Source organism: Scyliorhinus torazame, chromosome 9 (assembly GCF_047496885.1).
Source record: "Scyliorhinus torazame isolate Kashiwa2021f chromosome 9, sScyTor2.1, whole genome shotgun sequence".
In the NCBI taxonomy this organism is placed as follows: domain Eukaryota; kingdom Metazoa; phylum Chordata; class Chondrichthyes; order Carcharhiniformes; family Scyliorhinidae; genus Scyliorhinus; species Scyliorhinus torazame.
In genome coordinates this window covers 37,780,290-37,807,548 of record NC_092715.1, presented here as the reverse complement: position 1 = coordinate 37,807,548, position 27,259 = coordinate 37,780,290, and positions in this window count along the sequence as shown.

The following is a 27,259-nucleotide window of genomic DNA, read 5'->3' as shown; positions in this document are numbered from 1 at the left end:
GCTGCTCCACACTGGGCTAACCGCCATCCTCCCTCGCTGCTCCACACTGGGCTAACCGCCATCCTCCCTCACTGCTCCACACTGGGCTAACCGCCATCCTCCCTCGCTGCTCCACACTGGGCTAACCGCCGTCCTCCCTCGCTGCTCCACACTGGGCTAAACGCGATGCTCCCGCACTTCTCCACAATGGGCTAACCGCCATCCTCCCTTGCTGCTCCACACTGGGCTAACCGCCATCCTCCCTCGCTGCTCCACACTGGGCTAACCGCCATCCTCCCTCGCTGCTCCACACTGGGCTAAACGCGATGCTTCCGCACTTCTCCACACTGGGCTAACCGCCATTCTCCCTCGCTGCTCAACACTGGGCTAACCGCCATCCTCCCTCGCTGCTCCACACTGGGCTAACCGCCATCCTCCCTCACTGCTTCACACTGGGCTAACCGCCATCCTCCCTCGCTGCTCCACACTGGGCTAACCGCCATCCTCCCTCGCTGCTCCACACTGGGCTAACCGCCATCCTCCCTCACTGCTTCACACTGGGCTAACCGCCATCCTCCCTCTCTGCTCCACACTGGGCTAATCGCCATCCTCCCTCACTGCTCCACACTGGGCTAACCGCCATCCTCCCTCGCTGCTCCACACTGGGCTAACCGCCAACCTCCGTCGCTGATCAACACTGGGCTAACCGCTATCCTCCCTCGCTGCTCCACACTGGACTAACCGCCATCCTCCCTCGCTGCTCCACACTGGGCTAACCGCCATCCTCCCACGCTGCTCCACACTGGGCTAGCCACCAATCCTCCCTCGCTGCTCCACACTGGGCTAACCGCCATCCTCCCTCGCTGCTCCACACTGGGCTAACCGCGATGCTCCCGCTCTGCTCCACACTGGGCTAACCGCCATCCTTCCTCGCTGCTCCACACTGGGCTAACCGCCATCCTCCCTCGCTGCTCAGCTCTGGGATCACCGCCGTCTTCCCTCGCTGCTCCACACTGGGCTAACCGCGATGCTCCCGCTCTGCTCCACACTGGGCTAACCGCCATTCTCCCTCGCTGCTCAACACTGGGCTAACCGCCATCCTCCCTCGCTGCTCCACACTGGGCTAACCGCCATCCTCCCTCGCTGCTCCACACTGGGCTCACCGCCGTCCTCCCTCGCTGCTCCACACTGGGCTAACCGCTCTGCTCACGCTCTGCTCCACACTGGGCTAACCGCCATTCTCCCTCGCTGCTCCACACTGGGCTAACCGCCATCCTCCCTCGCTGCTCCACACTGGGCTAACCGCGATGCTCCCGCACTGCTCCACACTGGGCTAACCACCATCCTCCCTTGCTGCTCCACACTGGGCTAACCGCCATCCTTCCTCGCTGCTCCACACTGGGCTAACCGCGATGCTCCCGCACTGCTCCACACTGGGCTAACCAGCAACCTCCCTCGCTGCTCCACACTGGGCTAACCGCCATCCTCCCTCGCTGCTCCACACTGGGCTAACCGCGATGCTCCCTCTCTGCTCCACACTGGGCTAACCCCCATCCTCACTCGCTGCTCCACACTGGGCTAACCGCCATCCTCCCTCGCTGCTCCACACTCTGCTAACCACCAACCTCCCGCTCTGCTCCACACTGGGCTAACCGCCATCCTCCCGCTCTGCTCCACACTTGGCTAACCGGCATCCTCCCACTCTGCTCCACACTTGGCTAACCGGCATCCTCCCACTCTGCTCCACACTGGGCTAACCGCCATTCTCCCTCGCTGCTCCACACTGGGCTAACCGCCATCCTCCCTCACTGCTCCACACTGGGCTAACCACCAACCTCCCTCGCTGCTCCACACTGGGCAAACCGCCATCCTCCCGCGCTGCTCCACACTGGGCTAACCGCCATCCTCCCTCACTGCTCCACACTGGGCTAACCGCCATCCTCCCTCGCTGCACCACACTGGGCTAACCGCCATCCTACCGCTCTGCTCCACACTGGGCTAACCGCCGTCTTCCCTCGCTGCTCCACACTGGGCTAACCGCCATCCTACCTCGCTGCTCCAAACTGGGCTAACCGCCATCCTCCCTCACAGCTCCACACTGGGCTAACCGCCATCCTCCCTCGCTGCTCCACACTGGGCTAAACGCGATGCTTCCGCACTTCTCCACACTGGGCTAACCGCCAACCTCCCTCGCTGCTCCACACTGGGCTAACCGCCATCCTCCCTCGCTGCTCCACACTGGGCTAACCGCCATCCTCCCTCGCTGCTCCACACTGGGCTAAACGCGATGCTTCCGCACTTCTCCACACTGGGCTAACCGCCATCCTCCCTCGCTGCTCCACACTGGGCTAACCGCCATCCTCCCTCACTGCTCCACACTGGGCTAACCGCCATCCTCCCTCGCTGCTCCACACTGGGCTAACCGCCATCCTCCCTCGCTGCTCCACACTGGGCTAAACGCGATGCTTCCGCACTTCTCCACACTGGGCTAACCGCCAACCTCCCTCGCTGCTCCACACTGGGCTAACCGCCATCCTCCCTCGCTGCTCCACACTGGGCTAACCGCCATCCTCCCTCGCTGCTCCACACTGGGCTAAACGCGATGCTTCCGCACTTCTCCACACTGGGCTAACCGCCATCCTCCCTCGCTGCTCCACACTGGGCTAATCGCCAACCTCCCTCGCTGCTCCACACTGGGCTAACCGCCATCCTCCCTCGCTGCTCCACACTGGGCTAACCGCCATCCTCCCTCGCTGCTCCACACTGGGCTAACCGCCATCCTCCCTCGCTGCTCCACACTGGGCTAACCGCCATCGTCCCTCACTGCTCCACACTGGGCTAACCGCCATCCTCCCTCGCTGCTCCACACTGGGCTAAACGCGATGCTCCCGCACTTCTCCACAATGGGCTAACCGCCATCCTCCCTCGCTGCTCCACACTGGGCTAACCGCCATCCTCCCTCGCTGCTCCACACTGGGCTAACCGCCATCCTCCCTCGCTGCTCCACACTGGGCTAAACGCGATGCTTCCGCACTTCTCCACACTGGGCTAACCGCCAACCTCCCTCGCTGCTCCACACTGGGCGAACCGCCATCCTCCCTCGCTGCTCCACACTGGGCTAAACGCGATGCTTCCGCACTTCTCCACACTGGGCTAACCGCCATCCTCCCTCGCTGCTCAACACTGGGCTAACCGCCATCCTCCCTCGCTGCTCCACACTGGGCTAACCGCCATCCTCCCTCACTGCTTCACACTGGGCTAACCGCCATCCTCCCTCGCTGCTCCACACTGGGCTAACCGCCATCCTCCCTCGCTGCTCCACACTGGGCTAATCGCCATCCTCCCTCACTGCTCCACACTGGGCTAACCGCCATCCTCCCTCGCTGCTCCACACTGGGCTAACCGCCAACCTCCCTCGCTGATCAACACTGGGCTAACCGCTATCCTCCCTCGCTGCTCCACACTGGGCTAACCGCCATCCTCCCTCGCTGCTCCACACTGGGCTAACCGCCATCCTCCCACGCTGCTCCACACTGGGCTAACCACCAATCCTCCCTCGCTGCTCCACACTGGGCTAACCGCCATCCTCCCTCGCTGCTCCACACTGGGCTAACCGCGATGCTCCCGCTCTGCTCCACACTGGGCTAACCGCCATCCTTCCTCGCTGCTCCACACTGGGCTAACCGCCATCCTCCCTCGCTGCTCAGCTCTGGGATCACCGCCGTCCTCCCTCGCTGCTCCACACTGGGCTAACCGCGATGCTCCCGCTCTGCTCCACACTGGGCTAACCGCCATTCTCCCTCGCTGCTCAACACTGGGCTAACCGCCATCCTCCCTCGCTGCTCCACACTGGGCTAACCGCCATCCTCCCTCGCTGCTCCACACTGGGCTCACCGCCGTCCTCCCTCGCTGCTCCACACTGGGCTAACCGCGATGCTCACGCTCTGCTCCACACTGGGCTAACCGCCATTCTCCCTCGCTGCTCCACACTGGGCTAACCGCCATCCTCCCTCGCTGCTCCACACTGGGCTAACCGCGATGCTCCCTCTCTGCTCCACACTGGGCTAACCCCCATCCTCACTCGCTGCTCCACACTGGGCTAACCGCCATCCTCCCTCGCTGCTCCACACTCTGCTAACCACCAACCTCCCGCTCTGCTCCACACTGGGCTAACCGCCATCCTCCCGCTCTGCTCCACACTTGGCTAACCGGCATCCTCCCACTCTGCTCCACACTTGGCTAACCGGCATCCTCCCACTCTGCTCCACACTGGGCTAACCGCCATTCTCCCTCGCTGCTCCACACTGGGCTAACCGCCATCCTCCCTCACTGCTCCACACTGGGCAAACCGCCATCCTCCCGCGCTGCTCCACACTGGGCTAACCGCCATCCTCCCTCACTGCTCCACACTGGGCTAACCGCCATCCTCCCTCGCTGCACCACACTGGGCTAACCGCCATCCTACCGCTCTGCTCCACACTGGGCTAACCGCCGTCTTCCCTCGCTGCTCCACACTGGGCTAACCGCCATCCTACCTCGCTGCTCCAAACTGGGCTAACCGCCATCCTCCCTCACAGCTCCACACTGGGCTAACCGCCATCCTCCCTCGCTGCTCCACACTGGGCTAAACGCGATGCTTCCGCACTTCTCCACACTGGGCTAACCGCCAACCTACCTCGCTGCTCCACACTGGGCTAACCGCCATCCTCCCTCGCTGCTCCAAACTGGGCTAACCGCCATCCTCCCTCGCTGCTCCACACTGGGCTAAACGCGATGCTTCCGCACTTCTCCACACTGGGCTAACCGCCATCCTCCCTCGCTGCTCCACACTGGGCTAACCGCCATCCTCCCTCGCTGCTCCACACTGGGCTAACCGCCATCCTCCCTCGCTGCTCCACACTGGGCTAAACGCGATGCTTCCGCACTTCTCCACACTGGGCTAACCGCCAACCTCCCTCGCTGCTCCACACTGGGCGAACCGCCATCCTCCCTCGCTGCTCCACACTGGGCTAAACGCGATGCTTCCGCACTTCTCCACACTGGGCTAACCGCCAACCTCCCTCGCTGCTCCACACTGGGCTAACCGCCATCCTCCCTCGCTGCTCAACACTGGGCTAACCGCCATCCTCCCTCGCTGCTCCACACTGGGCTAACCGCCATTCTCCCTCACTGCTTCACACTGGGCTAACCGCCATCCTCCCTCGCTGCTCCACACTGGGCTAACCGCCATCCTCCCTCGCTGCTCCACACTGGGCTAACCGCCAACCTCCCTCGCTGATCAACACTGGGCTAACCGCTATCCTCCCTCGCTGCTCCACACTGGGCTAACCGCCATCCTCCCTCGCTGCTCCACACTGGGCTAACCGCCATCCTCCCACGCTGCTCCACACTGGGCTAACCACCAATCCTCCCTCGCTGCTCCACACTGGGCTAACCGCCATCCTCCCTCGCTGCTCCACACTGGGCTAACCGCGATGCTCCCGCTCTGCTCCACACTGGGCTAACCGCCATCCTTCCTCGCTGCTCCACACTGGGCTAACCGCCATCCTCCCTCGCTGCTCAGCTCTGGGATCACCGCCGTCCTCCCTCGCTGCTCCACACTGGGCTAACCGCGATGCTCCCGCTCTGCTCCACACTGGGCTAACCGCCATTCTCCCTCGCTGCTCAACACTGGGCTAACCGCCATCCTCCCTCGCTGCTCCACACTGGGCTAACCGCCATCCTCCCTCGCTGCTCCACACTGGGCTCACCGCCGTCCTCCCTCGCTGCTCCACACTGGGCTAACCGCGATGCTCACGCTCTGCTCCACACTGGGCTAACCGCCATTCTCCCTCGCTGCTCCACACTGGGCTAACCGCCATCCTCCCTCGCTGCTCCACACTGGGCTAACCACCATCCTCCCTTGCTGCTCCACACTGGGCTAACCGCCATCCTTCCTCGCTGCTCCACACTGGGCTAACCGCGATGCTCCCGCACTGCTCCACACTGGGCTAACCAGCAACCTCCCTCGCTGCTCCACACTGGGCTAACCGCCATTCTCCCTCGCTGCTCCACACTGGGCTAACCAGCAACCTCCCTCGCTGCTCCACACTGGGCTAACCGCCATCCTCCCGCTCTGCTCCACACTGGGCTAACCGCCATCCTCCTTCGCTGCTCCACACGGGGCTAACCGCCAACCTCCCTCGCTGCTCCACACTGGGCTCACCGCCGTCCTCCCTCGCTGCTCCACACTGGTCTAACCGCGATGCACCCGCTCTGCTCCACACTGGGCTAACCGCCATTCTCCCTCGCTGCTCCACACTGGGCTAACCGCCATCCTCCCTCGCTGCTCCACACTGGGCTAACCACCATCCTCCCTCGCTGCTCCACACTGGGCTAACCGCCATCCTTCCTCGCTGCTCCACACTGGGCTCACCGCGATGCTCCCGCACTGCTCCACACTGGGCTAACCAGCAACCTCCCTCGCTGCTCCACACTGGGCTAACCGCCATTCTCCCTCGCTGCTCCACACTGGGCTAACCAGCAACCTCCCTCGCTGCTCCACACTGGGCTAACCGCCATCCTCCCGCTCTGCTCCACACTGGGCTAACCGCCATTCTCCTTCGCTGCTCCACACGGGGCTAACCGCCATTCTCCCTCGCTGCTCCACACTGGGCTAACCGCCATTCTCCAACGCTGCTCCACACTGGGCTAACCGCCATCCTCCCTCGCTGCTCCACACTGGGCTAACCGCCATCCTCCCTCGCTGCTCCACACGGGGCTAAAAGCCATTCTCCCTCACTGCTCCACACTGGGCTAACCGCCAACCTCCCTCGCAGCTCCACACTGGGCTAACCGCCATCCTCCCGCTTTGCTCCACACTGGGCTAAACGCCATCCTCCCTCGCTGCTCCACACTGGGCTAACCGCCATCCTCCCTCGGTGCTCCACACTGGGCTAACCGCGATGCTCCCGCACTGCTCCACACTGGGCTAACCGCCAAACTCCCTCGCTGCTCCACACTGGGCTAACCACCAACCTCCCGCTCTGCTCCACACTGGGCTAACCGCCATTCTCCCTCACTGCTCCACACTGGGCTAACCGCCATCCTCCCTCGCTGCTCCACACTGGGCTAACCACCATCCTCCCTCGCTGCTCCAGACTGGGCTAACCGCCATCCTTCCTCGCTGGTCCACACTGGGCTAACCGCGATGCTCCCGCACTGCTCCACACTGGGCTAACCAGCAACCTCCCTCGCTGCTCCACACTGGGCTAACCGCCATCCTCCCTCACTGCTCCACACTGGGCTAACCGCCATCCTCCCGCGCTGCTCCACACTGGGCTAACCGCCATCCTCCCTCGCTGCTCCACACTGGGCTAACCGCCATCCTCCCTCGCTGCTCCACACTGGGCTAACCGCCATCCTCCCTCACTGCTCCAAACTGGGCTAACCGCCATCCTCCCTCGCTGCTCCACACTGGGCTAACCGCCATCCTCCCTCACTGCTCCAAACTGGGCTAACCACCATCCTCCCTCGCTGCTCCACACGGGGCTAAACGCGATGCTCCCGCACTTCTCCACACTGGGCTAACCGCCATCCTCCCTCGCTGCTCCACACTGGGCTAACCGCGATGCTCCCGCTCTGCTCCACACTGGGCTAACCGCCAACCTCCCTCGCTGATCCACACTGGGCGAACCGCCATCCTCCCTCGCTGCTCCACACTGGGCTAACCGCCATCCTCCCTCGCTGCTCCACACTGGGCTAACCGCCATCCTCCCTCGCTGCTCGACACTGGGCTAACCACCAACCTCCCTCGCTGCTCCACACTGGGCTAACCGCGATGCTCCCGCTCTGCTCCACACTGGGCTAACCGCCAACCTCCCTCGCTGATCCACACTGGGCGAACCGCCATCCTCCCTCGCTGCTCCACACTGGGCTAACCGCCATCCTACCTCGCTGCTCCACACTGGGCTAACCGCCAACCTCCCTCGCTGCTCCACACTGGGCTAACCGCCATCCTTCCTCGCTGCTCCACACTGGGCTAACCGCCATCTTCCCTCGCTGCTCAGCACTGGGATCACCGCCGTCCTCCCTCTCTGCTCCACACTGGGCTAACCGCGATGCTCCCGCTCTGCTCCACACTGGGCTAACCGCCATTCTCCATCGCTGCTCAACACTGGGCTAACCGCCATCCTCCCTCGCTGGTCCACACTGGGCTAACCGCCATCCTCCCTCGCTGCTCCACACTGGGCTCACCGCCGTCTTCCCTCGCTGCTCCACACTGGGCTAACCGCGATGCTCCCGCTCTGCTCCACACTGGGCTAACCGCCATTCTCCCTCGCTGCTCTTCACTGGGCTAACCGCCATCCTCCCTCGCTGCTCCACACTGGGCTAACCACCATCCTCCCTTGCTGCTCCACACTGGGCTAACCGCCATCCTTCCTCGCTGCTCCACACTGGGCTAACCGCGATGCTCCCGCACTGCTCCACACTGGGCTAACCAGCAACCTCCCTCGCTGCTCCACACTGGGCTAACCGCCATTCTCCCTCGCTGCTCCACACTGGGCTAACCAGCAACCTCCCTCGCTGCTCCACACTGGGCTAACCGCCATCCTCCCGCTCTGCTCCACACTGGGCTAACCGCCATCCTCCTTCGCTGCTCCACACGGGGCTAACCACCAACCTCCCTCGCTGCTCCACACTGGGCTCACCGCCGTCCTCCCTCGCTGCTCCACTCTGGGCTAACCGCGATGCTCCCGCTCTGCTCCACACTGGGCTAACCGCCATTCTCCCTCGCTGCTCCACACTGGGCTAACCGCCATCCTCCCTCGCTGCTCCACACTGGGCTAACCGCCATTCTCCCTCGCTGCTCCACACTGGGCTAACCACCATCCTCCCTCGCTGCTCCACACTGGGCTAACCGCCATCCTTCCTCGCTGCTCCATACTGGGCTAACCGCGATGCTCCCGCACTGCTCCACACTGGGCTAACCAGCAACCTCCCTCGCTGCTCCACACTGGGCTAACCGCCATTCTCCCTCGCTGCTCCACACTGGGCTAACCAGCAACCTCCCTCGCTGCTCCACACGGGGCTAACCGCCATCCTCCTTCGCTGCTCCACACGGGGCTAACCGCCATCCTCCCGCACTGCTCCACACTGGGCTAACCGCCATCCTCCCTCGCTGCTCCACACTGGGCTAACCGCCATCCTCCCTCGCTGCTCCACACTGGGCTAAACGCGATGCTCCCGCACTTCTCCACACTGGGCTAACCACCAAGCTCCCTCGCTGCTCCACACTGGGCTAACCGCCATCCTCCCGCTCTGCTCCACACTGGGCTAACCGCCATGCTCCCTCTCTGCTCCACACTGGGCTAACCGCCATCCTCCCTCGCTGCTCCACACTGGGCTAACCGCCATCCTCCCTCGCTGCTCCACACTGGGCTAACCGCCATCCTCCCGCTCTGCTCCACACTGGGCTAACCGCCATCCTCCTTCGCTGCTCCACACGGGGCTAACCGCCAACCTCCCTCGCTGCTCCACACTGGGCTCACCGCCGTCCTCCCTCGCTGCTCCACACTGGGCTAACCGCCATCCTCCCTCGCTGCTCCACACTGGGCTAACCGCCATCCTCCCTCGCTGCTCCACACTGGGCTAACCGCCGTCCTCCCTCGCTGCTCCACACTGGGCTAACCGCCATCCTCCCTCGCTGCTCCACACTGGGCTAACCGCGATGCTCCCGCTCTGCTCCACACTGGGCTAACCGCCATTCTCCCTCGCTGCTCCACACTGGGCTAACCGCCATCCTCCCTCGCTGCTCCACACTGGGCTAACCGCCATCCTCCCTCGCTGCTCCACACTGGGCTAACCACCATCCTCCCTCGCTGCTCCACACTGGGCTAACCGCCATCCTCCCTTGCTGCTCCACACTGGGCTAACCGCCATCCTTCCTCGCAGCTCCACACTGGGCTAACCGCGATGCTCCCACACTGCTCCACACTGGGCTAACCAGCAACCTCCCTCGCTGCTCCACACTGGGCTAACCGTCATTCTCCCTCGCTGCTCCACACTGGGCTAACCAGCAACCTCCCTCGCTGCTCCACACTGGGCTAACCGCCATCCTCCCGCTCTGCTCCACACTGGGCTAACCGCCATCCTCCTTCGCTGCTCCACACTGGGCTAACCACCAACCTCCCTCGCTGCTCCACACTGGGCTCACCGCCGTCCTCCCTCGCTGCTCCACTCTGGGCTAACCGCGATGCTCCCGCTCTGCTCCACACTGGGCTAACCGCCATTCTCCCTCGCTGCTCCACACTGGGCTAACCGCCATCCTTCCTCGCTGCTCCACACTGGGCTAACCGCCATCCTCCCTCGCTGCTCCACACTGGGCTAACCGCGATGCTCCCGCACTGCTCCACACTGGGCTAACCGCGATGCTCCCGCACTGCTCCACACTGGGCTAACCAGCAACCTCCCTCGCTGCTCCACACTGGGCTACCGCCATTCTCCCTCGCTGCTCCACACTGGGCTAACCGCCATCCTCCCTCGCTGCTCCACACTGGGCTAACCGCCATCCTTCCTCGCTGCTCCACACTGGGCTAACCGCGATGCTCCCGCACTGCTCCACACTGGGCTAACCAGCAACCTCCCTCGCTGCTCCACACTGGGCTACCGCCATTCTCCCTCGCTGCTCCACACTGGGCTAACCGCCATCCTCCCTCGCTGCTCCACACTGGGCTAACCACCATCCTTCCTCGCTGCTCCACACTGGGCTAACCGCGATGCTCCCGCACTGCTCCACACTGGGCTAACCAGCAACCTCCCTCGCTGCTCCACACTGGGCTAACCGCCATTCTCCCTCGCTGCTCCACACTGGGCTAACCGCCATCCTCCCTCGCTGCTCCACACTGGGCTAACCACCATCCTCCCTCGCTGCTCCACACTGGGCTAAACGCGATGCTCCCGCTCTGCTCCACACTGGGCTAACCGCCATCCTCCCTCGCTGCTCCACACTGGGCTAACCGCGATGCTCCCGCTCTGCTCCACACTGGGCTAACCGCGATGCTCCCTCTCTGCTCCACACTGGGCTAACCGCCATCCTCCCTCGCTGCTCCACACTGGGCTAACCGCCATCCTCCCTCGCTGCTCCACACTGGGCTAACCAGCAACCTCCCTCGCTGCTCCACACTGGGCTAACCGCCATCCTCCCTCGCTGCTCCACACTGGGCTAACCGCCATCCTCCCTCGCTGCTCCACACTGGGCTAACCGCGATGCTCCCGCTCTGCTCCACACTGGGCTAACCGCCATTCTCCCTCGCTGCTCCACACTGGGCTAACCGCCATCCTCCCTCGCTGCTCCACACTGGGCTAACTGCCATCCTCCCTCGCTGCTCCACACTGGGCTAACCGCCATCCTCCCTCGCTGCTCCACACTGGGCTAACCGCGATGCTCCCGCACTTCTCCACACTGGGCTAACCACCAAGCTCCCTCGCTGCTCCACACTGGGCTAACCGCCATCCTCCCGCTCTGCTCCACACTGGGCTAACCGCCATCCTCCCGCTCTGCTCCACACTGGGCTAACCGCGATGCTCCCTCTCTGCTCCACACTGGGCTAACCAGCAACCTCCCTCGCTGCTCCACACTGGGCTAACCGCCATCCTCCCGCTCTGCTCCACACTGGGCTAACCGCGATGCTCCCTCTCTGCTCCACACTGGGCTAACCGCCATCCTCCCTCGCTGCTCCACACTGGGCTAACCGCCATCCTCACTCGCTGCTCCTCACTGGGCTAACCAGCAACCTCCCTCGCTGCTCCACACTGGGCTAACCGCCATCCTCCCGCTCTGCTCCACACTGGGCCCAACCGCCATCCTCCTTCGCTGCTCCACACGGGGCTAACCGCCAACCTCCCTCTCTGCTCCACACTGGGCTCACCGCCGTCCTCCCTCGCTGCTCCACACTGGGCTAACCGCGATGCTCCCGCTCTGCTCCACACTGGGCTAACCGCCATTCTCCCTCGCTGCTCCACACTGGGCTAACCGCCATTCTCCCTCGCTGCTCCACACTGGGCTAACCGCCATCCTCCCTCGCTGCTCCACACTGGGCTAACCGCCATTCTCCCTCGCTGCTCCACACTGGGCTAACCAGCAACCTCCCTCGCTGCTCCACACTGGGCTAACCGCCATCCTCCCTCTCTGCTCCACACTGGGCTAACCGCCATTCTCCCTCGCTGCTCCACACTGGGCTAACCGCCATCCTCCCTCGCTGCTCCACACTGGGCTAACCGCCATCCTCCCTTGCTGCTCCACACTGGGCTAACCGCCATCCTTCCTCGCTGCTCCACACTGGGCTAACCGCAATGCTCCCGCACTGCTCCACACTGGGCTAACCAGCAACCTCCCTCGCTGCTCCACACTGGGCTAACCGCCATCCTCCCTCGCTGCTCCACACTGGGCTAACCGCCATTCTCCCTCGCTGCTCCACACTGGGCTAACTGCCATCCTCCCTCGCTGCTCCACACTGGGCTAACCAGCAACCTCCCTCGCTGCTCCACACTGGGCTAACCGCCATCCTCCCTCGCTGCTCCACACTGGGCTAACCGCCATTCTCCCTCGCTGCTCCACACTGGGCTAACTGCCATCCTCCCTCGCTGCTCCACACTGGGCTAACCAGCAACCTCCCTCGCTGCTCCACACTGGGCTAACCGTCATTCTCCCTTGCTGCTCCACACTGGGCTAACCAGCAACCTCCCTCGCTGCTCCACACTGGGCTAACCGCCATCCTCCCGCTCTGCTCCACACTGGGCTAACCGCCATCCTCCTTCGCTGCTCCACACGGGGCTAACCACCAACCTCCCTCGCTGCTCCACACTGGGCTCACCGCCGTCCTCCCTCGCTGCTCCACTCTGGGCTAACCGCGATGCTCCCGCTCTGCTCCACACTGGGCTAACCGCGATGCTCCCGCTCTGCTCCACACTGGGCTAACCGCCATTCTCCCTCGCTGCTCCACACTGGGCTAACCACCATCCTCCCTCGCTGCTCCACACTGGGCTAACCACCATCCTTCCTCGCTGCTCCACACTGGGCTAACCGCGATGCTCCCGCACTGCTCCACACTGGGCTAACCAGCAACCTCCCTCGCTGCTCCACACTGGGCTAACCAGCAACCTCCCTCGCTGCTCCACACTGGGCTAACCGCCATCCTCCCTCGCTGCTCCACACTGGGCTAACCGCGATGCTCCCGCTCTGCTCCACACTGGGCTAACCGCCATTCTCCCTCGCTGCTCCACACTGGGCTAACCAGCAACCTCCCTCGCTGCTCCACACTGGGCTAACCGCCATCCTCCCGCTCTGCTCCACACTGGGCTAACCGCCATTCTCCTTCGCTGCTCCACACGGGGCTAACCGCCATCCTCCCTCACTGCTCCACACTGGGCTAACCGCCATCCTCCCTCGCTGCTCCACACTGGGCTAACCGCCATCCTCCCTCGCTGCTCCACACTGGGCTAACCGCCATCCTCCCTCGCTGCTCCACACTGGGCTAAACGCGATGCTCCCGCACTTCTCCACACTGGGCTAACCACCAAGCTCCCTCGCTGCTCCACACTGGGCTAACCGCCATCCTCCCGCTCTGCTCCACACTGGGCTAACCGCCATCCTCCCGCTCTGCTCCACACTGGGCTAACCGCCATCCTCACTCGCTGCTCCACACTGGGCTAACCGCCATCCTCCCTCGCTGCTCCACACTGGGCTAACCAGCAACCTCCCTCGCTGCTCCACACTGGGCTAACCGCCATCCTCCCGCTCTGCTCCACACTGGGCTAACCGCCATCCTCCTTCGCTGCTCCACACGGGGCTAACCGCCAACCTCCCTCGCTGCTCCACACTGGGCTCACCGCCGTCCTCCCTCGCTGCTCCACACTGGGCTAACCGCGATGCTCCCGCTCTGCTCCACACTGGGCTAACCGCCATTCTCCCTCGCTGCTCCACACTGGGCTAACCGCCATCCTCCCTCGCTGCTCCACACTGGGCTAACCGCCATCCTTCCTCGCTGCTCCACACTGGGCTAACCGCCATTCTCCTTCGCTGCTCCACACGGGGCTAACCGCCATCCTCCCTCACTGCTCCACACTGGGCTAACCGCCATTCTCCCTCGCTGCTCCACACTGGGCTCACCGCCGTCCTCCCTCGCTGCTCCACACTGGGCTAAACGCGATGCTCCCGCTCTGCTCCACACTGGGCTAACCGCCATTCTCCCTCGCTGCTCCACACTGGGCGAACCGCCATCCTCCCTCGCTGCTCCACACTGGGCTAACCGCGATGCTCCCGCTCTGCTCCCGCTCTGCTCCACACTGGGCTAACCGCCATCCTCCCTCGCTGCTCCACACTGGGCTAACCGCCATCCTTCCTCGCTGCTCCACACTGGGCTGACCGCGCTGCTCCCGCACTGCTCCACACTGGGCTAACCAGCAACCTCCCTCGCTGCTCCACACTGGGCTAACCGCCATTCTCCCTCGCTGCTCCACACTGGGCTAACCAGCAACCTCCCTCGCTGCTCCACACTGGACTAACCGCCATCCTCCCGCTCTGCTCCACACTGGGCTAACCGCCATCCTCCCTCGCTGCTCCACACTGGGCTAACCGCCATCCTCCTTCGCTGCTCTACACGGGGCTAACCACCAACCTCCCTCGCTGCTCCACACTGGGCTCACCGCCGTCCTCCCTCGCTGCTCCACACTGGGCTAACCGCCATTCTCCCTCGCTGCTCCACACTGGGCTAACCGCCATCCTCCCTCGCTGCTCCACACTGGGCTAACCGCCATCCTTCCTCGCTGCTCCACACTGGGCTAACCGCGATGCTCCCGCACTGCTCCACACTGGGCTAACCAGCAACCTCCCTCGCTGCTCCACACTGGGCTAACCGCCATTCTCCCTCGCTGCTCCACACTGGGCTAACCAGCAACCTCCCTCGCTGCTCCACACGGGGCTAACCACCAACCTCCCTCGCTGCTCCACACTGGGCTAACCGCCATCCTCCCGCTCTGCTCCACACTGGGCTAACCGCCATCCTCCCTCGCTGCTCCACACTGGGCTAACCACCAACCTCCCCCGCTGCTCCACACTGGGCTAACCGCGATGCTCCCGCTCTGCTCCACACTGGGCTAACCGCCATTCTCCCTCGCTGCTCCACACTGGGCTAACCGCCATTCTCCCTCGCTGCTCCACACTGGGCTAACCGCCATCCTCACTCGCTGCTCCACACTGGGCTAACCGCGATGCTCCCGCACTGCTCGATACTGGGCTAACCGCCACCCTCCCTCGCTGCTCCACACTGGGCTAACCGCCATCCTCCCTCGCTGCTCCACACTGGGCTAACCGCGATGCTCCCGCACTGCTCCACACTGGGCTAACCGCCATTCTCCCTCGCTGCTCCACACTGGGCTAACCGCCATCCTCCCTCGCTGCTCCACACTGGGCTAACCGCCATCCTCCCTTGCTGCTCCACACTGGGCTAACCACCAACCTCTCTCGCTGCTCCACACTGGGCTAACCGCGATGCTCCCGCTCTGCTCCACACTTGGCTCACCGCCATCCTTCCTCGCTGCTCCACAGTGGGCTAACCAGCAACCTCCCTCGCTGCTCCACACTGGGCTAACCGCCATTCTCCCTCGCTGCTCCACACTGGGCTAACCAGCAACCTCCCTCGCTGCTCCACACTGGGCTAACCGCCATCCTCCCGCTCTGCTCCACACTGGGCTAACCGCCATCCTCCTTCGCTGCTCCACACGGGGCTAACCGCCATCCTCCCTCACTGCTCCACACTGGGCTAACCGCCATCCTCCCTCGCTGCTCCACACTGGGCTAACCGCCATCCTCCCTCGCTGCTCCACACTGGGCTAAACGCGATGCTCCCGCACTTCTCCACACTGGGCTAAACGCGATGCTCCCGCTCTGCTCCACACTGGGCTAACCGCCATCCTCCCGCTCTGCTCCACACTGGGCTAACCGCGATGCTCCCTCTCTGCTCCACACTGGGCTAACCGCCATCCTCCCTCGCTGCTCCACACTGGGCTAACCGCCATCCTTCCTCGCTGCTCCACACTGGGCTAACCGCGATGCTCCCGCACTGCTCCACACTGGGCTAACCAGCAACCTCCCTCGCTGCTCCACACTGGGCTAACCGCCATTCTCCCTCGCTGCTCCACACTGGGCTAACCAGCAACCTCCCTCGCTGCTCCACACTGGGCTAACCGCCATCCTCCCGCTCTGCTCCACACTGGGCTAACCGCCATCCTCCTTCGCTGCTCCACACGGGGCTAACCACCAACCTCCCTCGCTGCTCCACACTGGGCTCACCGCCGTCCTCCCTCGCTGCTCCACTCTGGGCTAACCGCGATGCTCCCGCTCTGCTCCACACTGGGCTCTCCGCCATTCTCCCTCGCTGCTCCACACTGGGCTAACCGCCATCCTCCCTCGCTGCTCCACACTGGGCTAACCACCATCCTCCCTCGCTGCTCCACACTGGGCTAACCGCCATCCTTCCTCGCTGCTCCACACTGGGCTAACCGCGATGCTCCCGCACTGCTCCAAACTGGGCTAACCAGCAACCTCCCTCGCTGCTCCACACTGGGCTAACCGCCATTCTCCCTCGCTGCTCCACACTGGGCTAACCGCCATCCTCCCGCTCTGCTCCACACTGGGCTAACCGCCATCCTCCCTCGCTGCTCCACACTGGGCTAACCACCAACCTCCCCCGCTGCTCCACACTGGGCTAACCGCGATGCTCCCGCTCTGCTCCACACTGGGCTAACCGCCATTCTCCCTCGCTGCTCCACACTGGGCTAACCGCCATCCTCACTCGCTGCTCCACACTGGGCTAACCGCGATGCTCCCGCACTGCTCGACACTGGGCTAACCGCCACCCTCCCTCGCTGCTCCACACTGGGCTAACCGCCATCCTCCCTCGCTGCTCCACACTGGGCTAACCGCGATGCTCCCGCACTGCTCCACACTGGGCTAACTGCCATCCTCCCTCGCTGCTCCACACTGGGCTAACCGCGATGCTCCCGCACTGCTCCACACTGGGCTAACCGCCATCCTCCCTCGCTGCTCCACACTGGGCTAACCGCCATCCTCCCTCGCTGCTCCACACTGGGCTAACCGCCATCCTCCCTTGCTGCTCCACACTGGGCTAACCACCAACCTCTCTCGCTGCTCCACACTGGGCTAACCGCGATGCTCCCGCTCTGCTCCACACTTGGCTCACCGCCATCCTTCCTCGCTGCTCCACACTGGGCTAACCAGCAACCTCCCTCGCTGCTCCACACTGGGCTAACCGCCATTCTCCCTCGCTGCTCCACACTGGGCTAACCAGCAACCTCCCTCGCTGCTCCACACTGGGCTAACCGCCATCCTCCCGCTCTGCTCCACACTGGGCTAACCGCCATCCTCCTTCGCTGCTCCACACGGGGCTAACCGCCATCCTCCCTCACTGCTCCACACTGGGCTAACCGCCATCCTCCCTCGCTGCTCCACACTGGGCTAACCGCCATCCTCCCTCGCTGCTCCACACTGGGCTAAACGCGATGCTCCCGCACTTCTCCACACTGGGCTAACCACCAAGCTCCCTCGCTGCTCCACACTGGGCTAACCGCCATCCTCCCGCTCTGCTCCACACTGGGCTAACCGCGATGCTCCCTCTCTGCTCCACACTGGGCTAACCGCCATCCTCCCTCGCTGCTCCACACTGGGCTAACCGCCATCCTCCCTCGCTGCTCCACACTGGGCTAACCGCCATCCTTCCTCGCTGCTCCACACTGGGCTAACCGCGATGCTCCCGCACTGCTCCACACTGGGCTAACCAGCAACCTCCCTCGCTGCTCCACACTGGGCTAACCGCCATTCTCCCTCGCTGCTCCACACTGGGCTAACCAGCAACCTCCCTCGCTGCTCCACACTGGGCTAACCGCCATCCTCCCGCTCTGCTCCACACTGGGCTAACCGCCATCCTCCTTCGCTGCTCCACACGGGGCTAACCACCAACCTCCCTCGCTGCTCCACACTGGGCTCACCGCCGTCCTCCCTCGCTGCTCCACTCTGGGCTAACCGCGATGCTCCCGCTCTGCTCCACACTGGGCTATCCGCCATTCTCCCTCGCTGCTCCACACTGGGCTAACCGCCATCCTCCCTCGCTGCTCCACACTGGGCTAACCACCATCCTCCCTCGCTGCTCCACACTGGGCTAACCGCCATCCTTCCTCGCTGCTCCACACTGGGCTAACCGCGATGCTCCCGCACTGCTCCAAACTGGGCTAACCAGCAACCTCCCTCGCTGCTCCACACTGGGCTAACCGCCATTCTCCCTCGCTGCTCCACACTGGGCTAACCAGCAACCTCCCTCGCTGCTCCACACTGGGCTAACCGCCATCCTCCCGCTCTGCTCCACACTGGGCTAACCGCCATCCTCCTTCGCTGCTCCACACGGGGCTAACCGCCATCCTCCCTCACTGCTCCACACTGGGCTAACCGCCATCCTCCCTCGCTGCTTCACACTGGGCTAACCGCCATCCTCCCTCGCTGCCCCACACTGGGCTAAACGCGATGCTCCCGCACTTCTCCACACTGGGCTAACCACCAAGCTCCCTCGCTGCTCCACACTGGGCTAACCGCCATCCTCCCGCTCTGCACCACACTGGGCTAACCGCGATGCTCCCTCTCTGCTCCACACTGGGCTAACCGCCATCCTCCCTCGCTGCTCCACACTGGGCTAACCGCCATTCTCCCTCGCTGCTCCACACTGGGCTAACCAGCAACCTCCCTCTCTGCTCCACACTGGGCTAACCGCCATCCTCCCTCGCTGCTCCACACTGGGCTAACCGCCATCCTCCCGCTCTGCTCCACACTGGGCTAACCGCCATCCTCCTTCGCTGCTCCACACGGGGCTAACCGCCAACCTCCCTCGCTGCTCCACACTGGGCTCACCGCCGTCCTCCCTCGCTGCTCCACACTGGGCTAACCGCGATGCTCCCGCTCTGCTCCACACTGGGCTAACCGCCATTCTCCCTCGCTGCTCCATACTGGGCTAACCACCATCCTCCCTCGCTGCTCCACACTGGGCTAACCGCCATCCTTCCTCGCTGCTCCACACTGGGCTAACCGCGATGCTCCCGCACTGCTCCACACTGGGCTAACCAGCAACCTCCCTCGCTGCTCCACACTGGGCTAACCGCCATTCTCCCTCGCTGCTCCACACTGGGCTAACCAGCAACCTCCCTCGCTGCTCCACACTGGGCTAACCGCCATCCTCCCGCTCTGCTCCACACTGGGCTAACCGCCATTCTCCTTCGCTGCTCCACACGGGGCTAACCGCCATCCTCCCTCACTGCTCCACACTGGGCTAACCGCCATCCTCCCTCGCTGCTCCACACTGGGCTCACCGCCGTCCTCCCTCGCTGCTCCACACTGGGCTAACCGCGATGCTCCCGCTCTGCTCCACACTGGGCTAACCGCCATTCTCCCTCGCTGCTCCACACTGGGCGAACCGCCATCCTCCCTCGCTGCTCCACACTGGGCTAACCACCATCCTCCCTCGCTGCTCCACACTGGGCTAACCGCCATCCTCCCTCGCTGCTCCACACTGGGCTAACCGCCATCCTCCCTCGCTGCTCCACTCGGTGCTAACCGCCATCCTCCCTCGCTGCTCCACACTGGGCTAACCGCCATCCTCCCTCACTGCTCCACTCGGTGCTAACCGCCAACCTCCCTCGCTGCTCCACACTGGGCTAACCGCCATCCTCCCTCGCTGCTCCACACTGGGCTAACCGCCATCCTCCCTCGCTGCTCCACACTGGGGTAACCGCCATCCTCCCTCGCTGCTCCACACTGGGCTAACCACCAACCTCCCTCGCTGCTCCACTCTGGGCTAACCGCGATGCTCCCGCTCTGCTCCACACTGGGCTATCCGCCATTCTCCCTCGCTGCTCCACGCTGGGCTAACCGCCATCCTTCCTCGCTGCTCCACACTGGGCTAACCGCGATGCTCCCGCGCTGCTCCACACTGGGCTAACCGCGATGCTCCCGCACTGCTCCAAACTGGGCTAACCAGCAACCTCCCTCGCTGCTCCACACTGGGCTAACCAGCAACCTCCCTCGCTGCTCCACACTGGGCTAACCGCCATCCTCCCGCTCTGCTCCACACTGGGCTAACCGCCATCCTCCTTCGCTGCTCCACACGGGGCTAACCGCCATCCTCCCTCACTGCTCCACACTGGGCTAACCGCCATCCTCCCTCGCTGCTCCACACTGGGCTAACCGCCATCCTCCCTCGCTGCTCCACACTGGGCTAAACGCGATGCTCCCGCACTTCTCCACACTGGGCTAACCACCAAGCTCCCTCGCTGCTCCACACTGGGCTAACCGCCATCCTCCCGCTCTGCTCCACACTGGGCTAACCGCGATGCTCCCTCTCTGCTCCACACTGGGCTAACCGCCATCCTCCCTCGCTGCTCCACACTGGGCTAACCGCCATTCTCCCTCGCTGCTCCACACTGGGCTAACCAGCAACCTCCCTCGCTGCTCCACACTGGGCTAACCGCCATCCTCCCTCGCTGCTCCACACTGGGCTAACCGCCATCCTCCCGCTCTGCTCCACACTGGGCTAACCGCCATCCTCCTTCGCTGCTCCACACGGGGCTAACCGCCAACCTCCCTCGCTGCTCCACACTGGGCTCACCGCCGTCCTCCCTCGCTGCTCCACACTGGGCTAACCGCGATGCTCCCACTCTGCTCCACACTGGGCTAACCGCCATGCTCCCTCGCTGCTCCATACTGGGCTAACCACCATCCTCCCTCGCTGCTCCACACTGGGCTAACCGCCATCCTTCCTCGCTGCTCCACACTGGGCTAACCGCGATGCTCCCGCACTGCTCCACACTGGGCTAACCAGCAACCTCCCTCGCTGCTCCACACTGGGCTAACCGCCATTCTCCCTCGCTGCTCCACACTGGGCTAACCAGCAACCTCCCTCGCTGCTCCACACTGGGCTCACCGCCATCCTCCCGCTCTGCTCCACACGGGGCTAACTGCCATTCTCCTTCGCTGCTCCACACGGGGCTAACTGCCATCCTCCCTCACTGCTCCACACTGGGCTAACCGCCATCCTCCCTCGCTGCTCCACACTGGGCTCACCGCCGTCCTCCCTCGCTGCTCCACACTGGGCGAACCGCCATCCTCCCTCGCTGCTCCACACTGGGCTAACCGCGATGCTCCCGCTCTGCTCCACACTGGGCTAACCGCCATTCTCCCTCGCTGCTCCACACTGGGCGAACCGCCATCCTCCCTCGCTGCTCCACACTGGGCTAACCACCATCCTCCCTCGCTGCTCCACACTGGGCTAACCGCCATCCTCCCTCGCTGCTCCACACTGGGCTAACCGCCATCCTCCCTCGCTGCTCCACACTGGGCTAACCGCCATCCTCCCTCGCTGCTCAGCACTGGGATCAATGCCATCCTCCCTCGCTGCTCCACACTGGGCTAACCGCCATCCTCCCGCTCTGCTCCACACTGGGCTAACCGCCGTCCTCCCTCGCTGCGCCACACGGGGCTAACCACCAACCTCCCTCGCTGCTCCACTCGGTGCTAACCGCCAACCTCCCTCGCTGCTCCACACTGGGCTAACCGCCATCCTCCCTCGCTGCTCCACACTGGGCTAACCGCCATCCTCCCTCGCTGCTCCACACTGGGATAACCGCCATCCTCCCTCGCTGCTCCACACTGGGCTAACCACCAACCTCCCTCGCTGCTCCACTCTGGGCTAACCGCGATGCTCCCGCTCTGCTCCACACTGGGATATCCGCCATTCTCCCTCGCTGCTCCACACTGGGCTAACCGCCATCCTCCCTCGCTGCTCCACACTGGGCTAACCACCATCCTCCCTCGCTGCTCCACACTGGGCTAACCGCCATCCTTCCTCGCTGCTCCACACTTGGCTAACCGCGATGCTCCCGCACTGCTCCAAACTGGGCTAACCAGCAACCTCCCTCGCTGCTCCACACTGGGCTAACCGCCATCCTCCCTCGCTGCTCCACACTGGGCTAACCAGCAACCTCCCTCGCTGCTCCACAGTGGGCTAACCGCCATCCTCCCTCGCTGCTCCACACTGGGCTAACCGCCATCCTCCCGCTCTGCTCCACACTGGGCTAACCGCCATCCTCCTTCGCTGCTCCACACGGGGCTAACCGCCAACCTCCCTCGCTGCTCCACACTGGGCTCACCGCCGTCCTCCCTCGCTGCTCCACACTGGGCTAACCGCGATGCTCCCGCTCTGCTCCACACTGGGCTAACCGCCATTCTCCCTCGCTGCTCCACACTGGGCTAACCACCATCCTCCCTCGCTGCTCCACACTGGGCTAACCGCCATCCTTCCTCGCTGCTCCACACTGGGCTAACCGCGATGCTCCCGCACTGCTCCACACTGGGCTAACCAGCAACCTCCCTCGCTGCTCCACACTGGGCTAACCGCCATTCTCCCTCGCTGCTCCACACTGGGCTAACCAGCAACCTCCCTCGCTGCTCCACACTGGGCTAACCGCCATCCTCCCGCTCTGCTCCACACTGGGCTAACCGCCATTCTCCTTCGCTGCTCCACACGGGGCTAACCACCAACCTCCCTCGCTGCTCCACACTGGGCTCACCGCCGTCCTCCCTCGCTGCTCCACACTGGGCTAACCGCCATCCTCCCTCGCTGCTCCACACTGGGCTAACCGCCATCCTCCCTCGCTGCTCCACACTGGGCTAACAGCCATCCTCCCTCGCTGCTCCACACTGGGCTAACCGCCATCCTCCCTCGCTGCTCCACACTGGGCTAACAGCCATCCTCCCTCGCTGCTCCACACTGGGCTAACCGCCATCCTCCCTCGCTGCTCAGCACTGGGATCAATGCCATCCTCCCTCGCTGCTCCACACTGGGCTAACCGCCATCCTCCCGCTCTGCTCCACACTGGGCTAACCGCCATCCTCCCTCGCTGCTCCACACGGGGCTAACCACCAACCTCCCTCGCTGCTCCACTCGGTGCTAACCGCCAACCTCCCTCGCTGCTCCACACTGGGCTAACCGCCATCCTCCCTCGCTGCTCCACACTGGGCTAACCGCCATCCTCCCTCGCTGCTCCACACTGGGCTCACCGCCATCCTCCCTCGCTGCTCCACACTGGGCTAACCACCAACCTCCCTCGCTGCTCCACACTGGGCTAACCGCGATGCTCCCGCTCTGCTCCACACTTGGCTCACCGCCATCCTTCCTCGCTGCTCCACACAGGGCTAACCGCCATCCTCCCTCGCTGCTCAGCACTGGGATCACCGCCGTCCTCCCTCGCTGCTCCACACTGGGCTAACCGCGATGCTCCCGCTCTGCTCCACACTGGGCTAACCGCCAATCTCCCTCGCTGCTCCACACTGGGCTAACCAGCAACCTCCCTCGCTGCTCCACACTGGGCTAACCGCCATCCTCCCTCGCTGCTCCACACTGGGCTAACCGCCATTCTCCCTCGCTGCTCAACACTGGGCTAACCGCCATCCTCCCTCGCTGCTCCACACTGGGCTAACCGCCATCCTCCCTCGCTGCTCCACACTGGGCTCACCGCCGTCCTTCCTCGCTGCTCCACACTGGGCTAACCGCGATGCTCCCGCTCTGCTCCACACTGGGCTAACCGCCAATCTCCCTCGCTGCTCCACACTGGGCTAACCAGCAACCTCCCTCGCTGCTCCACACTGGGCTAACCGCCATTCTCCCTCGCTGCTCCACACTGGGCTAACCAGCAACCTCCCTCGCTGCTCCACACTGGGCTAACCGCCATCCTCCCTCGCTGCTCCACACTGGGCTAACCACCATCCTCCCTCGCTGCTCCACACTGGGCTAACCGCCATCCTTCCTCGCTGCTCCACACTGGGCTAACCGCGATGCTCCCGCACTGCTCCACACTGGGCTAACCAGCAACCTCCCTCGCTGCTCCACACTGGGCTAACCGCCATTCTCCCTCGCTGCTCCACACTGGGCTAACCGCCATCCTCCCTCGCTGCTCCACACTGGGCTAACCGCCATCTCCCGCTCTGCTCCACACTGGGCTAACCGCCATCCTCCATCGCTGCTCCACACGGGGCTAACCGCCATCCTCCCTCACTGCTCCACACTGGGCTAACCGCCATCCTCCCTCGCTGCTCCACACTGGGCTAACCGCCATCCTCCCTCGCTGCTCCACACTGGGCTAAACGCGATGCTCCCGCACTTCTCCACACTGGGCTAACCGCCATCCTCCCTCGCTGCTCCACACTGGGCTAACCGCCAACCTCCCTCGCTGCTCCACACTGGGCTAACCGCCATCCTCCCTCGCTGCTCCACACTGTGCTAACCGCCATCCTCCCTCGCTGCTCCCCACTGGGCTAACCGCCGTCCTCCCTCGCTGCTCCACACTGGGCTAACCACCATCCTCCCTTGCTGCTCCACACTGGGCTAACCGCCATCCTCCCTCGCTGCTCCACACTGGGCTCACCGCCGTCCTCCCTCTCTGCTCCACACTGGGCTAACCGCCATCCTCCCTCGCTGCTCCACACTGGGCTTACCGCCATCCTCCCTCGCTGCTCCACACTGGGCTAACCAGCAACCTCCCTCGCTGCTCCACACTGGGCTAACCGCCATCCTCCCTCGCTGCTCCACACTGGGCTAACCGCCATCCTCCCGCTCTGCTCCACACTGGGCTAACCGCCATCCTCCTTCGCTGCTCCACACGGGGCTAACCGCCAACCTCCCTCGCTGCTCCACACTGGGCTCACCGCCGTCCTCCCTCGCTGCTCCACACTGGGCTAACCGCGATGCTCCCGCTCTGCTCCACACTGGGCTAACCGCCATTCTCCCTCGCTGCTCCATACTGGGCTAACCACCATCCTCCCTCGCTGCTCCACACTGGGCTAACCGCCATCCTTCCTCGCTGCTCCACACTGGGCTAACCGCGATGCTCCCGCACTGCTCCACACTGGGCTAACCAGCAACCTCCCTCGCTGCTCCACACTGGGCTAACCGCTATTCTCCCTCGCTGCTCCACACTGGGCTAACCAGCAACCTCCCTCGCTGCTCCACACTGGGCTAACCGCCATCCTCCCGCTCTGCTCCACACTGGGCTATCCGCCATTCTCCTTCGCTGCTCCACACGGGGCTAACCGCCATCCTCCCTCACTGCTCCACACTGGGCTAACCGCCATCCTCCCTCGCTGCTCCACACTGGGCTCACCGCCGTCCTCCCTCGCTGCTCCACACTGGGCTAACCGCGATGCTCCCGCTCTGCTCCACACTGGGCTAACCGCCATTCTCCCTCGCTGCTCCACACTGGGCGAACCGCCATCCTCCCTCGCTGCTCCACACTGGGCTAACCACCATCCTCCCTCGCTGCTCCACACTGGGCTAACCGCCATCCTCCCTCGCTGCTCCACACTGGGCTAACCGCCATCCTCCCTCGCTGCTCCACACTGGGCTAACCGCCATCCTCCCTCGCTGCTCAGCACTGGGATCAATGCCAACCTCCCTCGCTGCTCCACACTGGGCTAACCGCCATCCTCCCGCTCTGCTCCACACTGGGCTAACCGCCGTCCTCCCTCGCTGCTCCACACGGGGCTAACCACCAACCTCCCTCGCTGCTCCACTCGGTGCTAACCGCCAACCTCCCTCGCTGCTCCACACTGGGCTAACCGCCATCCTCCCTCGCTGCTCCACACTGGGCTAACCGCCATCCTCCCTCGCTGCTCCACACTGGGGTAACCGCCATCCTCCCTCGCTGCTCCACACTGGGCTAACCACCAACCTCCCTCGCTGCTCCACACTGGGCTAACCGCGATGCTCCCGCTCTGCTCCACACTTGGCTCACCGCCATCCTTCCTCGCTGCTCCACACAGGGCTAACCGCCATCCTCCCTCGCTGCTCAGCACTGGGATCACCGCCGTCCTCCCTCGCTGCTCCACACTGGGCTAACCGCGATGCTCCCGCTCTGCTCCACACTGGGCTAACCGCCAATCTCCCTCGCTGCTCCACACTGGGCTAACCAGCAACCTCCCTCGCTGCTCCACACTGGGCTAACCGCCATCCTCCCGCTCTGCTCCACACTGGGCTAACCGCCATTCTCCCTCGCTGCTCAACACTGGGCTAACCGCCATCCTCCCTCGCTGCTCCACACTGGGCTAACCGCCATCCTCCCTCGCTGCTCCACACTGGGCTCACCGCCGTCCTCCCTCGCTGCTCCACAACTGGGCTAACCGCGATGCTCCCGCTCTGCTCCACACTGGGCTAACCGCCAATCTCCCTCGCTGCTCCACACTGGGCTAACCAGCAACCTCCCTCGCTGCTCCACACTGGGCTAACCGCCATTCTCCCTCGCTGCTCCACACTGGGCTAACCAGCAACCTCCCTCGCTGCTCCACACTGGGCTAACCGCCATCCTCCCTCGCTGCTCCACACTGGGCTAACCACCATCCTCCCTCGCTGCTCCACACTGGGCTAACCGCGATGCTCCCGCACTGCTCCACACTGGGCTAACCAGCAACCTCCCTCGCTGCTCCACACTGGGCTAACCGCCATTCTCCCTCGCTGCTCCACACTGGGCTAACCAGCAACCTCCCTCGCTGCTCCACACTGGGCTAACCGCCATCTCCCGCTCTGCTCCACACTGGGCTAACCGCCATCCTCCATCGCTGCTCCACACGGGGCTAACCGCCATCCTCCCTCACTGCTCCACACTGGGCTAACCGCCATCCTCCCTCGCTGCTCCACATTGGGCTAACCGCCATCCTCCCTCGCTGCTCCACACTGGGCTAAACGCGATGCTCCCGCACTTCTCCACACTGGGCTAACCGCCATCCTCCCTCGCTGCTCCACACTGGGCTAACCGCCAACCTCCCTCGCTGCTCAACACTGGGATCACCGCCGTCCTCCCTCGCTGCTCCACACTGGGCTAACCACGATGCTCCCGCTCTGCTCCACACTGGGCTAACCGCCATTCTCCCTCGCTGCTCCACACTGGGCTAACCGCCGTCCTCCCTCGCTGCTCCACACTGGGCTAACCGCCATCCTCCCTCGCTGCTCCATACTGGGCTCACCGCCATCCTCCCTCGCTGCTCCACACTGGGCTAACCACCATCCTCCCTTGCTGCTCCACACTGGGCTAACCGCCATCCTCCCTCGCTGCTCCATACTGGGCTCACCGCCGTCCTCCCTCGCTGCTCCACACTGGGCTCACCGCCGTCCTCCCTCGCTGCTCCACACTGGGC